Genomic DNA, 8,507 nt, shown 5'->3' with positions numbered 1-8,507 from the left:
TTTGCCTTGTCATGTGTGCCTACGTGTTCCCCATCCTATGTTATATGTGCATGATCGATATGCATATATCCCCCTATGATCGATTAAAGACGCAATTATAGTTGTGTCCAACTCTAGTATGCCAGTTTCCAGCTCTCGTGAAAGCAACGAGTATTAGGCCTATGTTGCCACGTTTTACAGTGTGCACGTTAATTCCCCGCATTGTCCCCGTTTCTAGGCCTCAAAAGGGCCCGGACACCAGATTCAAGCTCCAAGTCTCCTGAACCCACTCCGAGGAGCGATGCAGCCCCCACCTGCATCCCTGACCCTTCACTTACTTCCTGCCGCGCAGCGCGGTGCCCGGCCTGGCTCTGCCTGCCTGTCTGCCAAGAATATGTTATGCCTCTAGTTATCAGTTCAGCTCTCCGTCTTCACATTCCTAAGCTAGCGAACCATATAAACAGTTTCAGTCATAGCCTAGTCTTTCTGTCTCCAGGCAAGAGAATTACTGTATTAATATTCATGGAAGATTCATAGCACCAGCAATACATGTAGAATATATGCATGCACCAGCCTTAGTGTCAAGTAGCCTTTGCCCTGATAACTTTTAGATTCTATCAACATGTACTCCAAAACACCAGATACCAGATATGCTATAGGTACATGTCGTCCTGACACCGCAGACTTTAGTCTCCTCTTCTAGTGCAGAAGTCATAGCCCCCAGTTCTCCCCGGTAACACGTCATTGTCCGTTTGCGCGCACCACTAGGTTAAAGGTCCCAGCTGCTCAGGTAGCCCCCTCCATGTTTCCACCCACATTTATGACACTTCTGTGACGTTCTCATCACATGTCTACGTGTACGCCCTGTGCACGCCTTCTTTTCACGCCAATGTGTTCTTATCTTACGCTTGTCACTTGTTACGCCTACTGTATGTAATGTAATTGTGATGTTTTACTATATATACCTTGTACTGTTAATGAGACGTTGCAGCTGCCACTCGTGTCATTTACTTCAGGCTGTTCTGATCCTGTCCCTTCCCTTGTGCCTGATTACAGCCTGTAGACTCAGATTCCTCGGATCCTGCCTCTTATTTATTGAGCTATCTGTTATTATTAATGTATTCAAAAATAGTATCGGTAATTAATTATTTATTTACCACAGACTCCATTTGACACCTATGCACCTGGCTTCCCTGAGTTAGGTAACAGGAGTACTCCGGTGCTCACATGGGTGCTGGCCTTAGAACCTTCTTTTTTTTTTTTTTTTTTAAACAATTTTTATTGCAGCATCGAAGATATACAGCTTACTCATGTCAATGCCCGTCTCCATTCCTCGCCCATCCCCAATAAATTTCCCAGCATCACACAGCCATTCAGCCCACATCCCGGTGGCAGGGCGGCAAATGTCTACGACCTGGGATGGCGCTAGGCGATAAAGCAACAATGCAAGCAAAAAACTCGACATCATGCAAGGTAGGCTTTCGAATGTCACTGCTTTTTTAATACCTGCCCCCCCCCCCCAACCCAAAACCAATAACACACCCCTGCTAGGGAGCCTCGAGGTATAAGGATTCGGGTCTTACCGTCCCTCCACCCAAGGAAACTGGGCCGAATCGGCCCACCTACTTGCAGCGACCCGTGTCCTACGCGCACTATGATCATCCTCACGCCTCCCCGAGGCCCCCCCATCCCCGCCCTCCCCCACCCATTCCCTGAAGTATCGCTGGTGTGTGCTGACTGCCGGAATGTAATCTGTCGTGCAGGAGTCAAGGGGACAACACTCAGGCAACCGTGCGCCATCCCGGAATGCACCATTTGCCTCACTCCTCCTCGTCCACCTCTTGTGATATATAATCCTCCAACGCTTGCACCAGGCCCTCCCATGCCCGTGCCACTTCTAAACTCCTCTCATTCGCTGCGCACGTTGCTTTCCTAAGCCGGATCACACTTTCACTCTTGGCCCATTTACTCAGTTCCATCATCCACCGCCTACTAGACGGGCCCTCCTTCGACTTCCAGCGCCATGTGAGCTCTCTCTGAGCCAGTATTAGCCCCAGATCAATAAACTTGCTGGTAACCTTCGTCTTCCTCGTGTGGGGGAACCAAAGCAGCAGGCAGGAGACCTTATCAAAGGTCACCTGCCTGTCCGTTACTCTGTTCAGGAGCTCACCTACGTCAGTCCAATAGGATCCCAGTCTGGGGCAGTCCCAGAACATATGGTCCAATTCCGCCCCTGGGAGAAGACACCTGGGACAAGCCGCCCCCGCCACTCGGAAATGTCTCTGAATCCTGCCCGGGGTTAGATAGGCCCTATGGACCACGAAGAAATGCACTTGCTGAAAGCGTGCATTCCTGCAACCCTTCCCCGCCCTCTGTAAGAGTTGACCCCACGTTGTATCCGGTATGGGTTTTCCAATACTCTCTTCCCACTTCTGTTTCAAGCTAGCAAGGGGTGTCAATCCCTCCCGAAGCATTCGCGACTGGAGACACGTAATCGCTTTAACCGTCCCTGCAGCCATCATTACTGCAGGCTTCAGATTGTGCAGAACGCTGCGGCACGTGCCATCGTGGGCCTCCCGAGACGATGTTCTGTCTCCTCGGTCCTGACCTCCCTTCACTGGCTTCCGGTCAGACAGAGAATCAAATTTAAGGCTCTCTGTCTGACATTTAAGATTCTGAAGCTTTCCTCCCCTCCTGCTCTTGCGGGCCTCATTTCTCCGTATCTCCCTACACGGTCCCTCAGGTCTGAATCTCTCCATCTGGCGATCAAGCCTAGGTTCAGACTGAGTAGGATGGGAGGGCGCTCTTTTCGTGTCCTGGCGGCTGATTTATGGAACTCCCTCCCGGTACACATCCGTGCCCTGGATAGCCTTACTCTTTTCAGACGTGCCATTAAAACTCACCTGTTCGCTTCGGTTAATTGATCTTTCTTCTTTTCAGCTCTGACCTGTTGTGTTGTGGCATCTGATCAGGCGCCAGGACGCCCCTTCGCTGGGGCAGCTGTGCGCCTAATAAAAGTTATTAACATAACATAACATTACGTACTGGCACGCCAGCGTGGTCACCGGTTCCTTTTGCCCTTCACCCCAATGCGTCTTAATCGCTGCTGTGACAGCCATGTGCAAGAGGAAGTTCCCCGCCGGTATCCCAAACTGATCTTGTACTGCTTGGAAGGGCAGCAGTTCCCCCTCGGCGTACAAATCGCCTATCACCTGGAGTCCCAACTCCTCCCACTCCAAAAGGGGGGTCCAATCCCCTCCGTGTGGCAGCGCCGTCAACATGCCCAGAGGTATCTCCGGGGCATATGGGTGTACCACTCCTGCCCGTTTCCGACTTCTATTCCAGCATAGACGCAACGTTTTTTCTTCGAGAGTCAGATCCCGCACATCAAGCCGCTGGTTCATTACAATGTAAGATAGGACGTGTCTCGGGACCCCCTTCCCTCTGTGCTGGTCAGGTCCCCGAAATTCCTTCGCCACGTGTTGCGTGAGGATCTGCAGCTGCGCCGCCAGATAATATAGTTCGAAGTCCGGGACCGCCATCCCTCCCTCGAGTTTCGGCCTACGCAACATGTCTAGTGCCACTCGCCTCCTCCCGGCCCCCTATAGGAACCCAATGGTGAGGGTCCGCAGGTCCCTGAAGAACCTAGGCGGGACCCATATAGGCAAGGTCCTAAAGTAATACAGGAGGCGTGGCAATGCCACCATTTTGAGCAGTGCCACTCTTCCTACCACCGATAGTGGGAGCGTGGCCCAAAACGCCGTTGAGCCCCGCAAGGCTCTCATACACCGGCCTAAGTTCCCATCCAGCAACCCCTCGGATGTATGAAAGATCCTGACCCCCAGATAGGTGAAACAGGAGTCCTCCCATATCACTTCTGCCGGTAACGACGGTTGTGGGGTCCCCTCTCTCAGCGGGAAAAGGCAAGTCTTACGCCAATTCACTTTGAGACCCGACAGGGCTCCAAACTCCGTGAGCGCATTCATTGCTACCCTCAACGCCCCTTCCGTGTCTTCCAAAAACAGCAGCAGATCATCTGCATAAAGCGATATATGGTGTCGCTCGCCTCGGCAAACGACCCCTTCGTGTACCAACCCCGACCGAGCTCGCATTGCCAGGGGTTCTATAGCTAAGGCGAACAACAGGGGCGACAATGAGCACCCCTGTCGGGTGCCCCTCTGGACCGGGTACGCGGAGGAGATCACCGAGCCCAATCTCACCCTGGCAGTAGCCGAGGAATACAATACCCTTGTCCAGCGCCTGAACCCAGACCCGAGGCCAAACCTCCTCAGCACCTCATCCAAATAGCCCCACTCCAAACTATCAAATGCTTTTTCTATGTCGACAGATAGTACTGCAGGCCACTCGTCCGGGTCCAGCTCACTACCCAAGACTCGCACAAGACGGCGAATATTAGCAGAGGTATTCCGAGTGGGGACAAAGCCGGCCTGATCTTCGTGTACTAATGAGGTCATGTGCGGCAGCAATCTGGTGGCCAGGATGCGGCTCAAGATTTTATAATCCACTGTTAACATAGACAGCGGCCGATAAGAGGTCACATCCGTACTATCTTTCCCCGGCTTCAGCAGGGGCACAACCAGTGCTTCCCTCATCGAGCCGGGTAGCCGGCCCTGCTTCAGCGCTTCATTATAGACTTCCAACAACTGGGGCGCCAATACGTCTACTAACTTAGCATAAAATTCGACCGGAAGGCCATCCACCCCCGGCGTTTTCTTCCGTGCCATGTGCTTGATAGCCCCCCTAACCTCTGCCAGTGTGATCACCGCGCCCAGGGACAAAGCCTCTTCCCCATCAAGCTGTGGGAGAGTGACCTCCGCCAGATAACCGGATAAGACATCACCCTCCGTCTCCGAGTGACTCTGGTATAGGGTCTCAAAATACCCAGTGAAACGTGAGAGGATCGCCCCCTGTGAATAAACGGTGTCTCCCGATTCCAACTTCACACTCAGTATTGCACCTCCCCGCGGTTCCGGGTTAGCCAGCCGCGCCAACAGCGTGCCCACTTTGTCGCCCTCTGCATGGACCCTCTCCACGTATTACCTGTAGTCATAGCATCTCAGCCTCTCGGTCACCGATGCCACTAATTCCCTTGCCTCCAGGAGCTGTGTCTGCAGCGTCCCCCGTTCCGGCCTCTGTCTCTCCACCTCCCTTAACGCGTCCTCCGCCTTCCTGACCTCCTCCAGTACCACCTTCCTTTCTCCGGTGTGTTTCCCAATACATAGGCCTCTCATAACCACCTTGAATGCGTCCCATTCTAACCCCCTAGTGGAGGCCGTTCCCTTATTAATCGCAAAGAATGACTCCGCCCTCTCACGGACCTCTGACTGGAAGACCTGATCTTCTAATGTGTCCGGGTTCAGTCGCCAATTGGGGATCGCCGTCCTCACTCGCTGCCACTGGAGGGAAAGCAACTGGGGATTGTGGTCAGAGATGGTCCTAGCTAGGTACTCCGTGTGCCTTGCCAAAGAGGCAGTGGTGAGGTCGCAGAGGATCGTGTCTATCCTGACATGCAGCTCGTGGAGCGCCGAAAAGAAGGAGTAGTCCCTGTCCTCAGGATGTTGCCCTCGCCACACATCAATCAACCCCCACTCAGCCTGCCAGTCGCTCCTCTGCTTCGCCACTCTGCGCACCGGGGATGCAATCAATGGGGGGTGGGATCTATCCAAGGTAACATCAGTGATGGAGTTAAAATCGCCTCCCAATATGACCTGCCCCGCTAAATACTGAGCCAGGAAGCCCGACACGGAGTCAAAGAAACGGGGCTGGTCGGAGTTCGGGGCATAAAGACAACAGAGCGCCACTTCCCTACCAAGGAGCCTCCCTGCCACCCCTACATATCTACCTTCCGGATCAATCGTCTGACTCGTCACCCGAAAAGGAATCCCCGCCCGCACCCAAATCAATACCCCCCTCGCAAACGCAGAATATGCTGTACCAAACACTTGCCCTCTCCACCGTTTCTGCAGTGCCGCACATTCCAGCTTGGTAAGGTGTGTTTCCTGGAGCATCGCAATCTGAACCCCACGGCGCACCAGGTATGCATGCACTTTGTGGCGTCGGGACATGGTGTGGAGTCCCCGCACATTCCACGTGACGTACTTCAGCTCAGGCATCGTCCCCATTGCTATCTTCCATTCGCAGCATCTCAACCACAGCCCGCCAGCCCACACCAGCTTCAAACGTGCCCACCCCCCAAACATCCCCCAGAACCCCCAACACCCACTCCCCCAGGACAGGAACCAGCAACAGCGCCATAGCCCCCATCCAAACCTCACACATCAAATAAACAAATCTACCCTGCAGTAGCCACTGCAGGCTGCCTTAGGGGCAGTAGGAGCGCGGTCGTGCCCTGATAAGCGGCAGCCCTCGCCCCAGCCCCCCGCCCTATCATCCCCCCCCCAATTGGCCTGGTACCACCACCGTGCTCTGAAAGGATACCATGAAGTCCATCTTCTACCATAGGCGGCCGTGCCCCCTACCGCCCCTCGGAGATCGCACAAGTCACAAATCGTCCGCCGAGCGGGGAGTCACCTCCGGCCCCAAAGTACTATCCACATCCGAAATCTCAGTCCCAGAGTGCCTCTTGTCGTCCTCAGATGCCGAACCTTCTTCCAACACCTCTCTTCGCGACCCCGTGATGGCCGCCGTCGCCTCTAGGGCCCCCTGTTTGTCTGCCGCCAATTGCGCCAGCAGCAGGGCCTGCTGAGTCTTGTGCCGTTTCCGGAGACGCTGCGACTGGCGAACCCTCACCGGCTTAGGTCGATCACTCTCAGCTGTTCGTCTGCGATCGGTACCCGCTCTGTATGTCTCCAACCAGGTCCAGGCCTCATCAGGCGTCATAAAAAACTGGTTTGTGCCATCCAGGATAATCCGTAGTTTAGCCGGGAACAGTAAGGAATACTGAATCCCTTCCGTTCTGAGCTCTTTTTTGATCGCAAGGAAAGAAGCCCTAGCTCTCTGGATTTCCTGGGTGTAGTCCGGGAAGATGGTCACCGAGCTGTTCTCCACTGTGAAGGGACCCAGTGTCCGCGCACGTTGAATCAGCAGGTCCCTATCCTTGTAATGGAGGAGACGAGCCACCACTGGCCTGGGAGGGCGCCCCAATGATGGCGTCTTGGCCGGGACTCTATGCGCCCGTTCCAGCGTGAAGAAGGGGGATAAACCCTCCGGAGCCACTTGCGTCTTAAACCAGTTCTCCAGGTATGTAATCATGTCTGCCCCTTCAATTTTTTCTGGCAGGCCGACCACGCGCACATTGTTGCGCCTGTTCCCACTTTCGGCATCCTCCGCCCTTTTCTCCAGCGCCGATAGCCGTTGCAGTGCTCCCTCCAACTTCCGTTCGACAGTCACCACCGCCGGTTTCAAGTCTTGCACTGTCAATTCAGTGTCCTTCACCCGGTCCACCAGCTTCGAATGATCAGCCTTCGAGAGGCCCAGCCCCGTTGCAACCTGCGCTATGTCATTATGGAGAGATTCTTTGGTCGCCGTAATGGCTTCCAGGATCTGGTCCAGTCGTTTGCCCAGTCTGATCTCCGCCTCTGAGCCCCTCAACGCCACCTCATCCGTCGGCGCAGTAATCTGCGGCACCTCGCCCCCGTCCGCTGCAGCTGGCTTCATCGCGCAGGCCACACCACACACTGCCCCACGTGACAACGCCCTCCTGCGTGACTCTCCGCACCTGATGCCCGAAGGGCTTCGCCAGTTCTCGGCTGTCCGTGCCAACAGCCCAGTAGTATATCCTCCGTAGTCACCTCCCTTTTGTTTAGTACGGTCCAGGTAGCTCCCTCGGCACCACCACAGTCACAGGCCCCCGAGAGCCAGGCAGGCACAGGGACCCCAGGTCGTAGACAGGTGTCCGGCACTCACTCGGCTTCTAGTCCACCATTCCGTTTCTGAGTCACAAACACTGGCACTATCCGGTTTACAGGCCAATCCCTTACCAACACGGCCGGCGGCCGGAGCGCCAGGAAGAGGCCCCCCCAGTCCCAGCCAGTCCGGAACTCGCACCTGTAGGCCCTCAGTAAGCCCCCTCCACAACCAGCCGACGGTCCCCTACCTGGGATCCTCCCTCCGGGACCGGACACCCCACTGGCGTTGTCTCACTTTCCGCGGCCTTGCGGTCTTTCTCCTCAGCCTGACGCTCCCGGCTCCCCAGAGACAGGTCCGCTCGCTCCTGTGTCTGCCCGGAGCTCTGCCCCACACACCAACAACCCTAAGGACTGTTCCAATGGGGGGCCGTGCAGCGACCGTCAATGCACGCAGCGGGGCGGGGGAGGCAAGGGCTGCTGTAAGTGCTCGCGGGTGGGCTCCGCGCAGTCAATGAACGCCCCGCAGCTCTCCGCACGCCGCGGGCACCCTCCTTTGGCTCCGTGCAGCGAGGTGGGCTCTCGCCGGGTCTCCGCTTCTCGGGCCTCTCCTCTGTGCCGGCAGCCAACGCGGGTGGGCTCCGCTCGGCGTGTCTATCTATCCTGGGGCAGTCGTGGGCGACCCGGACGGGCTCCCGTTGA

This window comes from Lissotriton helveticus, chromosome 4_1, assembly GCF_964261635.1.
Source record: "Lissotriton helveticus chromosome 4_1, aLisHel1.1, whole genome shotgun sequence".
Taxonomy (NCBI): domain Eukaryota; kingdom Metazoa; phylum Chordata; class Amphibia; order Caudata; family Salamandridae; genus Lissotriton; species Lissotriton helveticus.
Note: the sequence above shows the minus strand (reverse complement) of the source record.